This window comes from Carassius auratus, chromosome 4, assembly GCF_003368295.1.
Source record: "Carassius auratus strain Wakin chromosome 4, ASM336829v1, whole genome shotgun sequence".
NCBI classification, from domain to species: Eukaryota; Metazoa; Chordata; class Actinopteri; order Cypriniformes; family Cyprinidae; genus Carassius; species Carassius auratus.
The window spans coordinates 3,057,771-3,077,169 of NC_039246.1; the positions used below are offsets into that span (position 1 = coordinate 3,057,771).

General features: G+C 36.5%; 1 protein-coding gene and 1 long non-coding RNA gene across 3 annotated transcripts in view; one reads left to right on the top strand and one right to left on the bottom strand.

Annotated features, from left to right (window-relative positions):
- Positions 1-6,365: 6,365 nt before the first annotated feature.
- Positions 6,366-7,720, bottom strand: LOC113067619 (uncharacterized). Its single transcript, XR_003279419.1, has 2 exons — positions 7,638-7,720; positions 6,366-7,298 (listed from the first exon to the last, which is right to left on the bottom strand). It is a non-coding gene; the product is annotated as an uncharacterized LOC113067619 (long non-coding RNA).
- Positions 7,721-8,303: 583 nt separating this feature from the next.
- Positions 8,304-19,399, top strand: part of LOC113067115 (membrane-spanning 4-domains subfamily A member 4A-like) — a 31,244-nt gene continuing 20,148 nt past the window's right edge. The window contains exon 1 of one of the 2 annotated variants that reach the window (XM_026239396.1): positions 8,304-8,546. The gene's annotated coding sequence lies outside the window, so the exon portion shown is untranslated. The remainder of the gene's footprint in view (positions 8,547-19,399) is intronic. The other variant, XM_026239390.1, reaches the window with a different exon arrangement.

Genomic DNA, 19,399 nt, shown 5'->3' on the forward strand with positions numbered 1-19,399 from the left:
ATTTTGCATATAATAGATTGTTCAACAATACTTTGCACACTCATTACCACTGTTCTCACGTTCCTGCTATTCATAATGTATATATAATCCTTCATTGCTCTGTTCAATCAATCAATCACCTGTATTTATATAGTGCTTTAAACAAAATACATTGCGCCAAAGCACTGAACAACATTCATTTGGAAAACAGTGTCTCAATAATGCAAAATGATAGTTAAAGGCAGTTCATCATTGAATTCATTGATGTCATCTCTGTTCAGTTGAAATAGTGTCTGTTTTAATTTGCAATCAAGTCAACGATATCGCTGTAGATGAAGTGACCCCAACTAAGCAAGCCAGAGGCGACAGCGGCAAGGAACCGAAACTCCATCGGTGACAGAATGGAGAAAAAAACCTTGGGAGAAACCAGGCTCAGTTGGGGGGCCAGTTCTCCTCTGACCAGACGAAACCAGTAGTTCAATTCCAGGCTGCAGCAAAGTCAGATTGTGCAGAAGAATCATCTGTTTCCTGTGGTCTTGTCCTGGTGCTCCTCTGAGACAAGGTCTTTACAGGGGATCTGTGTCTGGGGCTCTAGTTGTCCTGGTCTCCGCTGTCTTTCAGGGCAGTAGAGGTCCTTTCTAGGTGCTGATCCACCATCTGGTCTGGATACGTACTGGATCCGGGTGACTGCAGTGACCCTCTGATCTGGACACAGACTGGATCTGGTGGCCACGGTGACCTCGGAACAAGAGAGAAACAGACAAATATTAGCGTAGATGCCATTCTTCTAATGATGTAGCAAGTACATAGGGTGTTATGTGAAGTGTTCCGGTTCCAGTTTACCTAATTAATGCAGCCTAAAAATCCTTTAACGGATTTGGATATTAAAAGCATATTAGTATGTTATGTGTATGCCAGGTTAAAGAGATGGGTCTTTAATCTAGATTTAAACTGCAAGAGTGTGTCTGCCTCCCGAACAATGTTAGGTAGGTTATTCCAGAGTTTAGGCGCCAAATAGGAAAAGGATCTGCCGCCCGCAGTTGATTTTGATATTCTAGGTATTATCAAATTGCCTGAGTTTTGAGAACGTAGCGGACGTAAAAATTATTTTTTCTAAAATCCTGTCAAATGTGCACAAACTACTAGCTACTACTAAATATTGTAGAAACATAATTTTCTGTAAAGTTGCTTTGTAACGATTTATTTTGTAAAAAGCGCTATACAAATAAAAAAAAAATAAACTTGAGTATAATGTAAAAGGAGCTCATTCAAATACTGAGGTGCTAAACCATTCAGGGCTTTATAAGTAATAAGCAATATTTTAAAATCTATACGATGTTTGATAGGGAGCCAGTGCAGTGTGGACAGGACCGGGCTAATATGGTCATACTTCCTGGTTCTAGTAAGAACTCTTGCTGCTGCATTTTGGACTAGCTGTAGTTTGTTTACCAAGCGTGCAGAACAACCACCCAATAAAGCATTACAGTAGTCTAACCTTGAAGTCATAAATGCATGGATTAACATTTCTGCATTTGACATTGAGAGCATAGGCCGTAATTTAGATATATTTTTGAGATGGAAAAATGCAGTTTTACAAATGCTAGAAACGTGGCTTTCTAAGGAAAGATTGCGATCAAGTAGCACACCTAGGTTCCTAACTGATGACGAAGAATTGACAGAGCAACCATCAAGTCTTAGACAGTGTTCTAGGTTATTACAAGTAGAGTTTTTAGGCCCTATGATTAACACCTCTGTTTTTTCTGAATTTAGCAGTAAGAAATTACTCGTCATCCAATTTTTTATATCGACTATGCATTCCATTAGTTTTTCAAATTGGTGTGTTTCACCGGGCTGCGAGGAAATATAGAGCTGCGTATCATCAGCATAACAGTGAAAGCTAACACCATGTTTCCTGATGATATCTCCCAAGGGTAACATATAAAGCGTGAAGAGTAGCGGCCCTAGAACTGAGCCTTGAGGTACTCCATACTGCACTTGTGATCGATATGATACATCTTCATTCACTGCTACGAACTGATGGCGGTCATATAAGTACGATTTAAACCATGCTAATGCACTTCCACTGATGCCAACAAAGTGTTCAAGTCTATGCAAAAGAATGTTGTGGTCAATTGTGTCAAACGCAGCACTAAGATCCAATAAAACTAATAGAGAGATACACCCACGATCAGATGATAAGAGCAGATCATTTGTAACTCTAAGGAGAGCAGTTTCAGTACTATGATACGGTCTAAATCCTGACTGGAAATCCTCACATATACCATTTTTCTCTAAGAAGGAATATAATTGTGAGGATACCACCTTTTCTAGTATCTTGGACAGAAAAGGGAGATTCGAGATTGGTCTATAATTAACTAGTTCTCTGGGGTCAAGTTGTGGCTTTTTTATGAGAGGCTTAATAACAGCCAGTTTGAAGGTTTTGGGGACATGTCCTAATAACAATGAGGAATTAATAATAGTCAGAAGAGGACCTATGACTTCTGGAAGCACCTCTTTTAAGAGCTTAGATGGTATAGGGTCTAACATACATGTTGTAAGTTTAGATGATTTAACAAGTTTATACAATTCTTCCTCTCCTATAGTAGAGAATGAGTGGAACTGTTCCTCAGGGGGTCTATAGTGCACTGTCTGATGCGAAACTGTAGCTGACGGCTGAATGGTTGCAATTTTATCTCTAATAGTATCGATTTTAGAAGTAAAGTAGTTCATAAAGTCATTACTGCTGTGGTGTTGGGAAATGTCAACACTTGTTGAGGCTTTATTTTTCGTTAATTTAGCCACTGTATTGAATAAATACCTGGGGTTATGTTTGTTTTCTTCTAAAAGAGAAGAAAAGTAATCAGATCTAGCAGTTTTTAATGCTTTTCGGTAGGATATGCTACTTTCCCGCCAAGCAATACGAAATACCTCTAGTTTTGTTTTCCTCCAGCTGCGCTCCATTTTTCGGGCTGCTCTCTTTAGGGTGCGAGTATGCTCATTATACCATGGTGTCAAACTGTTTTCCTTAACCTTTCTTAAGCGTAAAGGAGCAACTGTATTTAAAGTGCTAGAAAAGAGAGAGTCCATAGTTTCTGTTACATCATCAAGTTGTTCTGAGGTTTTGGATATGCTAAGGAATTCGGATACATCAGGAAGATAACTTAAAAAGCTGTCTTTTGTGGTAGAAGTGATGGTTCTTCGATACTTGTAACAAGAAGTAGAATTTACAATTTTGGCTATATGAAGTTTACACAGAACTAAATAATGATCTGAGATATCATCACTTGGCTGAATAATTTCAACACTATCAACATCAATTCCATGTGACAGTATTAAATCTAGAGTATGATTTCGACAATGAGTAGGTCCTGAAACGTGTTGTCTAACACCAATAGAGTTCAGAATGTCTATAAATGCTGATCCCAATACATCTTTTTCATTATCGACATGGATATTAAAATCACCAACTATTAAGACTTTATCTGCAGCCAGAACTAACTCGGATGTAAAATCACCAAACTCTTTAATAAAGTCTGTATGGTGCCCTGGTGGCCTGTATACAGTAGCCAGTACAAACATAACAGGGGATTTACCATTAACATTGGTTTCTCTGGATAATGTTATATGAAGTTCATAATGTACATACAATATCTACATTGCATTCATATTTATACTCTGTATATACTCTGCTCAACACTGTATATAGCAACTCCACTGTACATTCTGTATATCATAGCTTTACTTACTCTGCACTTTTATGTATATAAAACACTATATTCTTGCACTTCTGGTTAGATGCTAACTGCATTTCATTAGCTCTGTACTTGTACTCTGCATAATGACAATAAAGTTGAATCTAATCTAATCTAATCTAATCTATCTGGGTGAACTAACCCTTTAACAAACTGCTGTCCAAACCAAAGTTTGGTCGATCTGTGTTTAATTTGAGTTTTGAGTAAAAGTGTACTAGGCTTGTTGCGATAGTCGGTGTTACCGGTGATACACGGTGTTTAACCCACCTACCGGTCATAGCACTTGACCACCGGCACCGTCCCCATCGTGTTGAAGTTTTAGCCTATAGCAATAAAGCACTTAATTCAGTTAGTGACTACATGCCTTCGTAATTTAGCGTAAGCCTTCGTAATTTAGCATAAGTGGAACGAGCGCCGTAGTAAAGCAGCAGGTGTCCGATTTCATTTATCATTTGAGGAGAGTGAGGCGAGCTAACTGGCAAAGGATGGCGGAATATCTGGTTTCAAAGCGAAATGCAAAAGCACCTATTTGGAAATATTTTGGATTCAAACCAAATGCCAACAGGGAACCTGAAAACGTAGGCTACCTTATTTAACGAAGTTTTTGATGTTCGTTCGTTTCATATTCGATGGGTTTTTTTTTTTGCTGATAAAGGCAGGCACTTTATTTAACGAATAGTGATTTTGTTTTGTTGATAAATGCACTTTAAAGGTGTTTCATAAGTGCTTTTGTTTAGTTTTTGCATGGTGTGTTAAGTTATTATTCATTTTGCAAATAAAGATGTGTGTAATACAAGTGAGTGTCTTATTGTTTTGTGTATTTTCATTAAGAATAAAATAAATGAACCCATGATTAATTCAAACAAATGCTACTGAATTGCCGCTAATTAAAGTGAAAGTAAATTGAGACGTGTGCACGTCTGCACGACCGCATTTTCAGCCACCCGAAATCCCCGACACACAACCCGGTGACACCGGGATTACCGTTTTTTTACACGCCGATTAACCAGTGCTGTCACCGCAACATCCCTAAAGTGTACTAATAATTTAATAAATTCTCTGATGTAGCTTAATGCTACAGGTGCATTTCTTCTTCATAATGCATTTCTGTCACAATAATTCACGCAAGGTCATAAGAAAATGTTTTGTTGTATTTATATAGTAAGACTTTTGATAAATAAGGGCTAAATGCATACTGAAACTGAAGTGAGATAGCAGCTTTGTGGCTTTGTAAACATTGAAATACCATTGAATTACCACAATCAAGGCAAATAAAGGTGGAATAAAAACAAAAGAATAATAATAAAAGAATAATGCGGATAATGTGTCATACCTGGCGGAAATGTGAAAGACTCGTTTGGTGAAAACAATAGAACCATGAATCAGGGAGTTTTCAAAGCTTACAGAGATGACAAGTGCCATAAATCAATCTGATTAGCCTTCTCTAAAAACACACGACATGGCCTTAGAAAACATTTCATAATATTCACAGTGACTGGTAAGGGGTTAATGTCTCCTAGACAAATAAAATAATTATTACTTATTACAAACTTTCTATTTTGAATGGCAATGCACCATAGTTAACACAAAAACTTGAAGTACAACAATTTTCACCTTTATAATAATAAATAAATTAAACTGCATTTTCAATAAAATAAATGCATCTTTGGTGAACATAAGAGGCCTCTTTTTCAAAATAAATAAAAACCAACAAAAAAAAAATCTTGATTGTTACAACATTTTACCTGGATGTGTATAAAATACAGGTCAATTTAATGCTAAAATATTAGATTAGATTAGATTCAACTTTATTGACACTGCACATGTAGGTACAAGGCAACGAAATGCAGTTAGCATCTAACCAGAAGTGCAATAAGCAGTAAGTACAGAATATACAGGTCTATAATATGTACAATAACTATACAGGTAAGTATTATGGACATAATTTACAGATTTTAAATACTATTAGCATGATATACAGATAGGTGTACTATGAACATACTATACAGATGGATTATGTAAAAGTGTATGTACACTATAGGCAGAACTATGAACATAATTACACTATTGCAATGGACAGTAAAGTGCATATTACTTCAAAATGTAACTGTTAAAGGTGAACAGATTATCCATCAGTAGCAGGCCAAGCATGAAGAAAACAGTATGGAGGATTTGCTCCAAGGTGTTCTCCACTGATTTCGTTGAAGTTGGCAGTTGAACTGGTGCGGGAGGGGAGAAAAGAGAGGGATCCAAAAGTCATACACAGAGCACTCCTAATAGACAAGTTCTAATGCTGCAAAAAACAAGGTCAGCCAAGTATGGTGACCCATACTCAGAATTTGTGCTCTGCATTTAACCCATCCGAAGTGCCCATGCCTTGCTCAGGTGAGTTTCTTCCTAAGTCGTGGTATTGAAGGTGGAGAGAGAACTGTACATGCACTCCCCCCACCCACAATTCCTGCCGGCCCGAGATTTGAACTCACAACCCTTCGATTGGGAGTCCGACTCTCTAACCATTAGGCCATGACTTCCCCGTCCAAATACAAGTTATAGAACTAATGGTGGAGCTATCATTACAACAGTAGTAAGTACTGGAGCTTTAATAATCTATCAAAAATACACAGAGTCAAGATTGCTGCTTCAGACCAGAACAGTCATATATTTTTTCTTTTTTTACACTTTCTGCATCTTAACTGCACATCAACAAAACTCTCTAACTCTTAAAGGGGACGTGTCAAATATGCATGTGTGTGTTGGTGATGTGTGAATTATGTATCAGTGATAAATAACAGAAGCTTGCTTGGGGCTTGAACTGGTCTCGCTGAACATGTGCAGTAGCTTGAGTCAGCAGCATGTTGAACCTCTTTAACAATCTGAGATTTCACCCTGGGTCCATCCTTTTGATGGTGGCTGGGTGACCCATTCTAGGAGCCAGAGTCCATCATGCGCTGAAAGGTTTGTGCTGCGTTTTTGAGTCCAAAAGGCATCCGCAAAAATTCTAAAAGCCCAAATAATTTTGTCACCGCTGTTTTTGGGGTGTCCTCCTTGAAGACTGGCACGTGATGGTAACCTCGAATAAGTTCCGCTTTCAACAAAATAATTCACACAATTCGGGCCGAAAAATCCTGAATGTGCGGAACTGGGTATCGGTCGGGCGTGGTGATGTCATTGAGTTGACAATCATCTCCACATGGGCGGTCACCACCATCTGCTTTGGGGACTTTGTGGAGGGGCGAGGCCCAAGGACTGTTAGAGCATTGCACTATACCCAGTTTTTCAATGTTAGCGAACTTGGCCTTGGCAACTGTCAGTTTCACTGGATCTAATCGACGGGCCCAGGCATGAACCAGCAGTCCTTTTGACATCAACCAACAGTCCATTAGTGCACAGGAAATCTGCACCCAGGAGGGGCCTACTCACATCTGCTAACACAAACTCCCAAATAAAACGAAGTGCATGGAGGACGGCACTTTTTGGCTTTCACCCCAAAACAGTCGTGAAAGAAACATATTCTTTGTTCAGCCGACTGATGTGCAGCAGGAGCTGGCCACTCATCTGAATCCCATGCTGCAGTAATGAAAACAGGGTATACAGAAGTAGTTACTGATTCATTTGCCATAAACTTGTGTGATGCTGCCTGATATACATCTGTTAGCTGTGCCAGCTCCCTGTAGTCTGTTACTGTGCAGTTTGCAAGAGAAGTACAAACATTCTTTGGTAATTGTTGTAAGAACAAATCTTTAAACAGAAAGCATGGCTTGTGCGCAACCAGCAGCGCTAGCATGTGGTCCATTGACTCGGATGGCCGTGATAGTCAGGTGATAGTCATTATACACAACTTAATTTGGAAGTTATTATAAGTTTGATCGCTGGCACAACACAATTTGTTTTAAAATATACACTTACCTTAAGCAAATCTTCCCTTCTGACTAATCTAGACGTGTGTTCTGCACAGCACGGCACATGGTTAGGCTGAATAATGCAGGAAGAGCTTTATTTACTTCTTGTTTTTTGGCTGTTGGCGTCGAACCAGCAGCATTATGCCATTTAGATAACTTTGTCAGATTATTCAGAAGAACCAAAAAAAGCAAAAAATATCTGACATTCATTTCAATGTAAGTGGAAGCAGGTTGCTTGATATTTTTACATTTTTGTAATTGTTTCTTTTAACATACAGCTTTAGCACCATTGAGGATTTAACTATGTTTCTTTTTTTGTGTTTTTTATTTTTTTTATTTTTTTGAATGCCTGTATATATGTTATGGATATTGTAGTGTTTTTGTATAAACTGTTATTTTGTTTTGTATGAATCAAATTTTTTTTTTTGTTATTGTTGTCGCTGTATTTTCAAGATGGCTGTGGTGACAGCTATGGTAATAAAAAAGCAATAAGGGAAAATAAAATTAGCTACTATACTTTGAATTTTACATATATATTTCATTTTTTTTTTAAATATATTTTTACTTTTATTATTAATATATATAAAGATCTCAACCTGTAATAACCAATCTCAGTCGGGAGGGTGCGTGTCGTTTTAAGCGTTTACACATGTAAATCGAAACTAAACTGAGTTCGTCCTCTGATAAGATCATGTAGTAAACATGTCCCACTCTTCAGCACACGAGCGCTTTACACACGAGACTGTTTGGGAACACGAAGGTTTATGGCTTATCTATGCACTGACATTAATAATTTCGAGTACGCACACACACACTTCTGTCCCACCCACTTCTTCAAAGTTATCTAGACTACGCCACTGAAAAAGACCCATTTCTGAACGCTGTGAACCAAAGTTGACTTCTGTCTTATTTATCGGTGAGTCCAGAATGTTCTTCTCATGCTATGATGCTGTCATATTAGTAACTATATTATATGTGTGTGGTGTGTTTGCTATTTAAGTCGAGTTGAATGTGAGGTTTTACTAATGAATGTCTAACGTTTATCATGAAATGTATTTATGAATCCATGATTAACATCGAAGTCAATATAGTAGTAAATGTAGTTATAGAGAGAGATTTCGCTCTTCATCTTCTTTTACTCGTTAGATTGGGCGGATGTTTGTAAATCTAATGTGTCTTTCTGCTATTTTTAACTGTACAGAAACAGCTCGTTTTGTTTCTTAATATTGCAAACTGTTGTTTCTTATATTAATAACACGTGTTGTCTCAGTGACACTTGTTGACAGCACAAACAGTTCTCTCTACAGCGGACAGAAGTCTTGCTCAACCTTTTGTTTTTCTCAAACAATGTTCCTCACAGGAAAGTTGTGTCATGACACGCAAAAATGAGTTGGGAAAGACATTTGATGGAGAAATAGAGTTAGAGACGGTGATGTTTTAGATAACTAAAAGTATTCACATTTTCACGTTTTTCTTTCCCTAAATATTCAGCTGCAGATCTCAGTTTAAAAGATTCAGTTTGTTTTCAAAATAAAATAACTAAGGAAAAGCCCAAATTCAGTATCTCAGAAAATTAGAATATTGTGAAAAGGTTCAATATTGAAGAAATCTGGTGCCACTCTAATCAGCTAATTAACTCAAAACCTTTAAATGGTCTCTCAGTCTAGTTCTGTAGGCTACATAATTATGGGGAAAGACTGCTGACTTGACAGTTGTCAAAAAGAGGACCAATGACACCTTGCACAAGGAGAGCAAGACACAAAAGGTCATTGCAAAAGAGACTGGCTGTTCACAGAGTGTCCAAGCACATTAATAGAGGCGAAAGGAAGGAAAATATGTGGTAGAAAAAAAGTGTACAAGCAGCAAGGTTATTATAGTTTTTTATTTTTTATAGTTTTTTATTTTTATTTCATTTGTACTTTTTGTTTTCAAATTCAGTTTAGTTTCAATTAGTTTTTAAAGTGGGTTTGCTAGTTTAGTTTAGATTTTATTTCTTGAAAATGCTTAGTTTTAGTTTAGTTTTTTATTAGTTTTAGTGTTAGTTTTAGTCTTTTTTTTGTAATTTGGGTTATTTGTCAGGGGCAAGATTCAAAAAGGTCAGAAAAAGTATTGTGTAATAACAAAAACATCATAACATTTTTGAAAATATGAATTCAAAAATAAAAGCAGTACCTAAAATGTACATATGGGCACAAATATGTAAACATCTCAACACTCCTCAGTAAGTGCAAAATATGTAAGCGACGCGTGCCAGTAAAAAAAAAAAAAGCTAAAGAGCCAACAGACTAAAAAATTTCTGTCAGATTGTCAGGGAGCTTAATCTGAGAAAAGAACATGACAAATAACAAATAAAAAGAAAACTTTAAATACAGCTTTTCAGTATTTTTAGTGTGTGTGTGTGTGTGTGTGTGTGTGTGTGTTTATGTACTCTTGTTTTTGTGTCATATCAGGACACAACTCTGTATAATGACATGGGTATGACACAGGTATTACAAGGAGAGGGTGACTTATGAGGACATAACCCATGTCCCCATTTTTCAAAACACTTATAAATCATACAGAATGAGCTTTTTTGAGAAAGTAAAAATGCACAAAGTTTCCTGTGAGGGTTAGGGTTCGGTGTAGGGTTGGTGAAGGGAGATAGAATATACAGTTTGTACAGTATAAAAACCATTACACCTATGGGATGAACACACTTTTCACAAAAACAAACGTGTGTGTGTGTGTGTGTGTGTGAGAAAGAGAGAGATGGCTTTGCTTCAGTCAAGCAATAATTTTCTATTCAGAATTCACAGCCTATACAAATTCCACAGCTGTACAATTTTCACAAACTATACTAAATTTACCCTATTCCAGAAAGCAGGTTATGTGACATACTCAGGTATCTATAAGAGTAAGTGAGCGGATAACCTCAACTTTCGGTTAAAAAAACGAAGCTCCGGAGCAGCTAGCCATCAGTGGGCGTGACAGATAGCGCACAACATTATATATTACTACAATATGTAACATAGCCTTATATATATATATATATATATATATATATATTAGGAAAGTAACTATTTGCGTTACTGTAAAAAAAAAAAAAAAAAAAAAAAAAGTTGCTATATGTCAAAGATTTTTTTTTTTTTTTTTTTTTTTTTTTGCAGTTTTCACAAGTCAGTTGAAATGAGCAGAACAGACAGGCAGAGTCGGCCCTAGACCTTTGGGGGCCCTAAGCAAAATTGGTTGGAGGCCCCTTTGACCGTTTTAAGTAAGGCCTACAGAAATTAATGACTACCTTGTAACTAGACTGTACATATTATATCTACTATGTTATTTTACATTTTTTTTTATTAAATTATGTTTTAATTATTCTATGTATGCTGTATGTTAATTATCTTTTTTACACTGCTGGCCCTGAGTAAGTATTTTGTTCTTATGGCAGCGCAGTGCAACGAACACACTGATGAACTTGCTGAATAAAAAGACTGATAAAGTGATTTTCACTGACCATAAAAGAAACATTTTTAATTGACACCAGAGTTTAAGAGGCACAAACAACAGCCTTTATATAGAATTTAAATGAAATAGAGCAAATAGAATAACATTTAAATAAAATATTATATATGATAATAAATAGAACATTTAAATGTTTGAATTTTTCAAATAAACAAAATTAACAATAACATCTAAAACACCACAAACAAGATTAATAGTACCAATAATAAGAATTAGGTAACATTTTAATAGAACTATTAAAATCCAAACTTGTGTATTTGTGTGCGCGCACATGCATACATGTTCTCCTTGGAAAAAAGTAATTTGCTAAAAAACAAAAAATTGAATAAAAGGTGTGGTGGAAGGCATGGGGGTACTGCTCTCCACTTCAACAGGAGAAAGACCTATGGGGAAATTTAACACCAAAAATTCTAAAATTTAGTAAGTTGACATATGTTGGATGTTAGTTTTCCTAGCAGTGAATAATTGTTAATTTATTGTCGATGTAGGAGTAAACTTACCAGCATTGTCAGCTTCTTGGGACCAGAGCTGGAGGTAGAGGTTGATGGGCATGCTAATGAAAAAATCTAAATAAAATAATGAAATAAATTGACTGAATTGAAATTACCTGTGTTCTTAGCATCAAACTTAGAGAATCTTAAAATGCAAAATAATCTGCAAGAGTTTGATGCCATCTTCTTTTAAAAAGTTATTTTAGATAAAATGTATTTTCAACATTAGCAGCTTTGGAGGAAACTCCATAATTTTGCTGAATAATCAGTTCCTAAAAACAGCTACTACACGCTCCCCTCATGACAGATTTCATTTATGAGCAAAGGACAGGAAACTACAACAAGTGGGAAATGTATCTATCACTATAGGTTAAACTAAAACACAGAATTTACCAGCATCGCCAGCTTCTTGGGTGACATGACTGTGTTGTGAACCAGGAAAAGTAGTTGTTGATGGAGCTGCAATGAAATAAAGAAAATAATTATACATAAAGTTAGACTTAATTTTTAAAATGCAGAAGGTTATCATTTTACAGCCCCTTTATACTCACCAACAGATGGAGGTTTGCTTACTGGCAGCATATACTTTAATAGTGCCCCTGGAAAGGGGACATAAGGAGTAAATTAATGTTAGCCCTTTAGTGTAGAAGCCAAACTGGGTTTATATTGTTCTGTTAAATGCTTTAACATCACAGCAAATGTATAATACTAAACCAATTTTATGCATCATGTTATTAGCATTTATGACATGGCTTGGTTGAATCCCAATGTAGAATGTGGTTTGTTATTTCTTGATAAAAGACCGCTGCTAAGTAGAACACACCATTGCCATAAACAGAGCGTTGCTATGGACGCGGAGCGGACTATTTTCTTTAACATGGAGTCACAGTGTGCAGCGCTGCGCTGCTCAAGTGCGCATTTAAAAGTTCACGGCACAAAGCGAAGAAATGTCGAGTGCACAAATCCTAATGTATATCTGTCCAACAGTTTATTGATCATTTGTTTCTTCACAGTTTAAAATTCCAGTTAGTGTGTGTTTGATGCCTTTTCATAGTCTTTGTGATGTGTCCGTGATCAATCACTACACACGGTAGCGAGTCGTTTAAAAACAGCAACAAACATAAAATACAAATACACAAAATAAAGTCATCTTATGCAAATCCACAGCCTTTTATCTACATATCAAGCATTATAATGTGAATATATCATATATTGAAGAGCGTTTTACCATGCACGAGGCGCGCGCGCTGTTTGAATAACCTTACTGAATGGAGAATGATTGACGAGGAAAAACGAGTTTCCATAAACTTTAATTTAATGATGTAAATAGTCTTCTGTCTATATAAATAAATATAATAAAGAAAACTCTTTGAATGAGAAAGTGTGTCCAAACTCTTGGTCTTTACAGTATATACACATGTCATTTTTGTGACAACATCACAACAGCACCAAAGTAATCCCCTTTTCCATCAGTTGCTGCATGGATAGAATGGCTGTAGGCTTCAACTTTAGAGAAAGAGAGAGCCAGAGACAGAGAGAGATAAATAAGAAACATTTGTTTAACATATTCAACTGGAATATATATATGAAAAGTAAAAGTCCTTGCAGGATGTGGTGCATCTCTTCAATTCGGGCAGGGATTTCCCTTTTTGATTGTTATATGTATCTTGGAAAAGTGAGTGTACTTGTTAGAATATTTTGAGATTATGAAAATATCCCTAGTGCCTTTTTTATCATCTGTACTACAATGAGCCTAATTGAATCCATAAAATCATTTCGTATTGGCCATGCAAAACATGACAGAAACTAACACATGATAGCAATGTATAACTGTATGTGGAGTAGACATAAATATGGTAAAACAACGACTATTAAGCCAGTATTCACACTAATACATTAAGCTGCAGGTAAATCTTACAAACCTTACATCAACCATGCTCTTGTCATCTGGTAAGTTTAATTAATGTGCAGGCTAGAATTCATAGCCACGAATTAACGTCGTAGTAATTAATAAAACTAGCTCACAAATTCTTAATTTGGTGGGAATTAATTATTAATTCATAGGTAGTAGTTCTCACTATGTAAACTTTGCACTGTTTAAACGTTATAAAATAAAACTTAATTAAATATCGATACTCACCGTCTGGTTGCGGTCCACGTCGCCCATCTTTAATTAGTGTTGAATCAGTACAGTAGGTGGCGCTGTCACAAAAATACTAGGGTCCTAAAGCTGCGGTCACAGAATTGCGGTCCTGTAACTGCAGCCTCCGGTTGTGCAAGAATACCCTTCTCGACTTATCGGGCGAAAAAAAAAAAAAAAAATCTCAGTTAATCTATTCTCAAAGTTGGGTTGAGAGCTGGGTCTATATTAGGCAAGCTATGATGACTTTCACCTTGGTATTTTAGCGCGGATGTATATCTAACTGAATTGCACTGTAGGGGGCAAGAACGAGTCTTCGAACCTGTGTGTATGCCTTCAGGGCTTGGGCGCCGCGCTGCATTTCTGGGATGTGGCGGCCATGTTGATGGCTTTGCTAATGTAAACATACAGCAAGTTGAACGAGTTGGGAGAAAGAAAAAAAGATGTTAAAATCGTGGAAAGGTTGTAGGATTTATAAGGATACGCTAAATAGGGATGCCAGGGACCGGTATGTGGACAAAATCGACACTATTAACGGTTTGGATCCATATGAAATTCCCAACAAAGAGTGGAGTACCGACGATGACTTGCTGTCGCACTTTTGCATTACAGATATCCTTGGCTACCTTGTTTGTTTTGTGAGCGCCCACACTTCAGAATAGTTCCGAAGGTACAAGTCATTGAAGTGTCATGTACAGTTCACAAATGGATGGGTTCAGGAACTGCAAATCATAGAACCGGAACAGCGGCAAACAGTATACAGTAATCCGGTAAGCTGCGCTCTACCTAGCTACTAGTTTAGTAACCGTTAGTGCTAACAACCATTCACACATGGACTTTTAACTATGTGTTTCAAAAGTGTAGTTAGTAGCTGCCAACCCTCCCGTTTTTTTCCGGGGATCTCACGTATTTGAGTTCTTTTCCCACTGTCCTCCCGTTTTAGTATTTTCCTGTAAAATATCCCGTTAGCCCCTATATCAGGCCTGTAAAAGTCTCTGTGCTGTTGTCCTGTTGCTACTCCTTGCCCTTCCAGCGAACAGATGTTTTCAGAGCATCGCTTTGCTTACTTGAAAGCAACCTTAGCGTGATGTTGGGCTTTTTAAGATAACAGCGTGGTTGTTGTGAGAGCACAATTTCATGCCAATCTGAAAGCAAACTCATGTCAGACCTAGCTTCACAAATCGCTTAACGTTAGTTAATGCAGCAGTTTTTGTAGTACGGATTTCTGCTGTCAGCAGAGGGATAGCAACAGAAAGATGAATGTTGAAATTTCCCGTATTTTGGATGAGTAACCCGGGAAATTTGCCTTATTTCAATGTTCAATGTTGACTTAAGCTATATAAATGAATATTCAGATGTTATGGTCTCCGTGGTCGCGCCTCCAAGCAGGAAAGTGGTGTAAAGTTAATCCATTCTCATTTTATTTTCCCCCTTGGCGATTATATGTTCTTAACTGGCCAGCAAACTCGCCTGACCTAAAACCCATAGAAAACTATGGGGTATTGTGAAGAGGAAGAGCTGAAGGCCACAATCAGAGGAACCTGGGCTCTCATAACACCTGAGCAGTGGCACAGACTGACCCACTCCATGCCACGCCGCATTGCTGCAGTAATTTAGGCAAAAGGAGCCCCAACTAAGTATTGAGTGCTGTACACTCATAATTTATTTTCATACTTTTCAATTGGCCAAGATTTCTAAAAATCCTTTCTTTGTATTGGTCTTAAGCAATATTCTAATTTTCTGAATTTGGGATTTTCCTTATTGGCTCATCATGGGGTGCACGGTCCGGAGTGCTGTATGACTGATGCATCAGTTCAATTCAACTTTACTCCAAGTATATGAACTTACCTGTTTTAAATACTTTGTTTAACGTGTTCGTTTATGTCCATTAGTTATTAGCGTAATCCAATCGCAACATAGAGGCTAGGTAATGGGCTTGTGACTCGTTCACACTCATGTCATTCTATTCAAAGGAAAACTGATGATATTAACATGCTTTCGATTTTATTAATGCACATAAAACATGATCAGACCAATGCAATACGGTCAACAGAAAGTTGGCTTCCACTCCTCACCCCTTCCAACCTCTCAAACAATTAGACAAAGGAAATAATAGAGAAAATGGAAGTGATCACCTGTGCCAACGTGACCGTGAATAACCAATAAGAAATAACAAACAATTCATAAATTGACACAACATACAAAATAATTTACAGGTATACAAATGTGTGTGTGTGTGTGTGTGTGCATCTGTTCATGTAAAAAAAATGTTAAGTCATGTCAGTAAAAACAAGTCCAAGGAAGGTCTGTCTAGAAGTCAGTCATCATATACATGTAATTATGTCTGTACGTCATTGAACACTCAAAAAAAAAAATCATTTATAAATCGTCTTCAGTTTCGAGAAGCAAGCAAATCTTGGTGACTGGTCTGTCCAAGTAGTTGTACCTCGTTTTAATCTTTTCTTGGCGAATCTACCCCCTTTTACCTGGAGTAGTATGAATAATTATACCCATAATAAAGTTGCGAGGGGCAGCATCATTGACAACAAGTACAACATCTCCCATTGAAAATATAACTGCGGACTGCTCTACGTGCCTCTACTAAGAGAACTTTCATGAGAGCGGTTGCCATATAACAAGAGTTTAAATCCCCGAATCAGAGCTTCGCTGTTTACAAGGATACATTTTTGCTTACACTGTTAATATGGATACAAGGTTGCATGTTAACAGATTAATTTTTTTACATTTGATTACATTTAGAAATAATAACGGCTGGCCTAATAATGCTATAATGTACCAACAGGATATATTTAGTTCCCTTCACTTTACAACAAATCCTTTAAACTTAACAAATATATCAGAACAAAACAAGAATTAAAAATATGCAATTCTAATAGATAAATATAATTGCAGTATATAATAATATAGGTTGCACATTATTTTACGGTACGTGTACTTACATGTACTTATTATGTACTTACAGTGTATTTATCTAAGTAAGTTCTGGTAATACAGGGTAACTACATGGGGTAGGGTTAGGTTTAGGGGTAGGTTCAGGGTTAGTACCTAGTTATTACATAGTTATTGTAATTACTATAATAAGTACATAGTATGTACATGGGGAACAGGACTGTAAAATAAAGTGCTACCATAATATAGGCTTAGCTTTAAACAAACAAAAATAATAATAATTTAAAGCTAAACATAAGGTTGGGCTTTCTCATTCTCTCACTCGGGAGAAATCTAAACATTTCCACATTCGTGATGTTGCCCATTTGAAGTTGAACTATTATTCATAAGATAAAATAGGCTTTGTAGTTCAGGCGTGTTTCAGTATCAATGGAAAAAAATCATAATGAACAATATGTGGAGTATGTGGATCGCTGCTAACTCTGAATGTCTGGTGAACGACTGCTGTTTCCAGTGAATATATGTAGAGGCACCAGTGCGATCAAACAGCTGAAACATAAATATACTCAATTTTTGGACACACATAAGGCATAATTAAAAAATGCAAAGTGTTAGTAGTTTGAAAAAAATTAAGAATAATAACATAGTTAATAATAATTATTGCTAAGTGAACCTGAAGATTTTTTTCAAACCAATAATGAACACAAATGAAAATGAAATGAAAACATTTAGCTTTTTATCCGTAATTATATCATATACACACACACACACACACACACACACACACACACATAGGCTGTATTTATTTACGGCTTAATAACAATAGCATGCATATGATCCTTTGTGTCTTCTTTTAATTTTTGATGAGTAGACTTTTGCCTAAGACTATCCTACGTTTTGAAATTAACTCACTGTAAAAGTTGTAATATTTTTTAAAGATGTAACAATGTTATTTCATAATGTTATTGTTGTTTTACTTCCTCCTTTTATCTCATTTTACAATTACATTCATTTCTCAATCCATTCCTTTGCACCACCTGTAGTAGTAGTTTCACGAATGATTTTAACTAAGGCAGGGACTTTAACACGTTAATTGAGATTAATTAATTACAGAAAAAAAATTCCCGCATTTTTAATAACTTATTTTTGCACCACGGAACGTTTCTCACTGGATGAGTTTCGGCGGACCGATTATACTGGAGCACGAACTAGCGTTCGCATATCACCACAGCACATCGAACCTCAAGTATCACCTCAACGCAAAACATATAGCAGCTAGCGTGGACTTTACACTTTATGTTGAACTATGTATTATTTTGTTGATACATCTGGCAGTTTATGTTGAACTCTTTATTGTTTTGGCCAAGGTTATTGAGAGTTGGACTTAGTATGTTATGGCCTCTGAAGCAACAGAGAGATGTTTTCTAATAGTCAGTGTTTCCAATGTTCTGAATGTAATTGACAGTATTGTGTATTACTTAAACACTTTACAAAAGGTTCCAGCACCTATAAGCTACCTGAATTTCTGAAATGTACTATTTCTAAATTGTTTCTAAATATGCTATTGCTACACTTAATAGCAAAAATTGCACTGGTCTGCTAGACTTGGTTGAACAAAAATAAACAATATTTTGTTGCTTAAGCTTATGTATTCAGTCATTATTCAATGGTATACTATAAATCCATGTGAAAAAAAAATTACTTCTCACTGTTATCAGGTCAAATATTTATATGCGATTAAAATGCAATTAATTTAGATTAATTAATTACAAAGCCTCTAATTAATTAGATAAATTTTTTTAAATTGAGTCCATGCCCTAATTTTAACACAAGACTGAATTACAGTTACCGCCACGGTGCGGTACGCACGGCGTTAATGCCTATTTAGGCTGTCCACCTACTGTATATCAGTTGTGAAGAGCTGTGCTCGCTCAGATCAATTCCAGTCCATCGCTTGACACACAACGAGGTGAATTCACGTTCAAGTTCACGACTTGAAATCTGGTGTGATACTCAGTGGGAATCCTATCAAAAAATCCTGATTTAACGCTTTCTATGGAGATGCATTCGCCGTCTGATTAGTTCCTGAGCTAGCGATAGCTATTGCGAGCAGTTTGAGCCTTGCGAGCCATTTGAGCATACTTACCGAGCAGTGGTGCCACGTATATATATGTCCCGTGTTTAATAGGAGAGTGGTAGTGATTGGAGCGATTTGACAGCTGACCGCATCAGCTTGTCACAACCAATGCCTCCGTGGCCTGACTGAGCTAATGCTGCGCTTGATTTATTGAATATTGGTAAAACAAAAAGAAAATTACAATATTGAGATATACGTTTTTTTTTATATATATCGCCCAGCACTATATCCAATTTGCGTTCCTTTCTTCTGATTTTTAACAATTATTTTTGCTGCTCAAACATTGTAAGTGGAGGTAAAGATCCTTTGGAAACCCTTTCTTCCACATCAGATAGTGTAACCAGTCAAAACCATCCTTTTCACAAATGTTTCTTTAACAGACTTTTTCCTATGTTTGATTAACAGGATACTGGCAGAGATTGCAAATAGTGAAGAATAATTTCAAAATTAGTTTTAAGAACTACGCCATGAAATTAAATACTCACCCCTAGCCTCTTCGGTGCATCCTCATGCAGCTGTCACCACAAGCAGTCTGTGTCCTACACACCCAACAAAATAAACAAAAAAATAAATAAAATAAAAATCGCTCCATT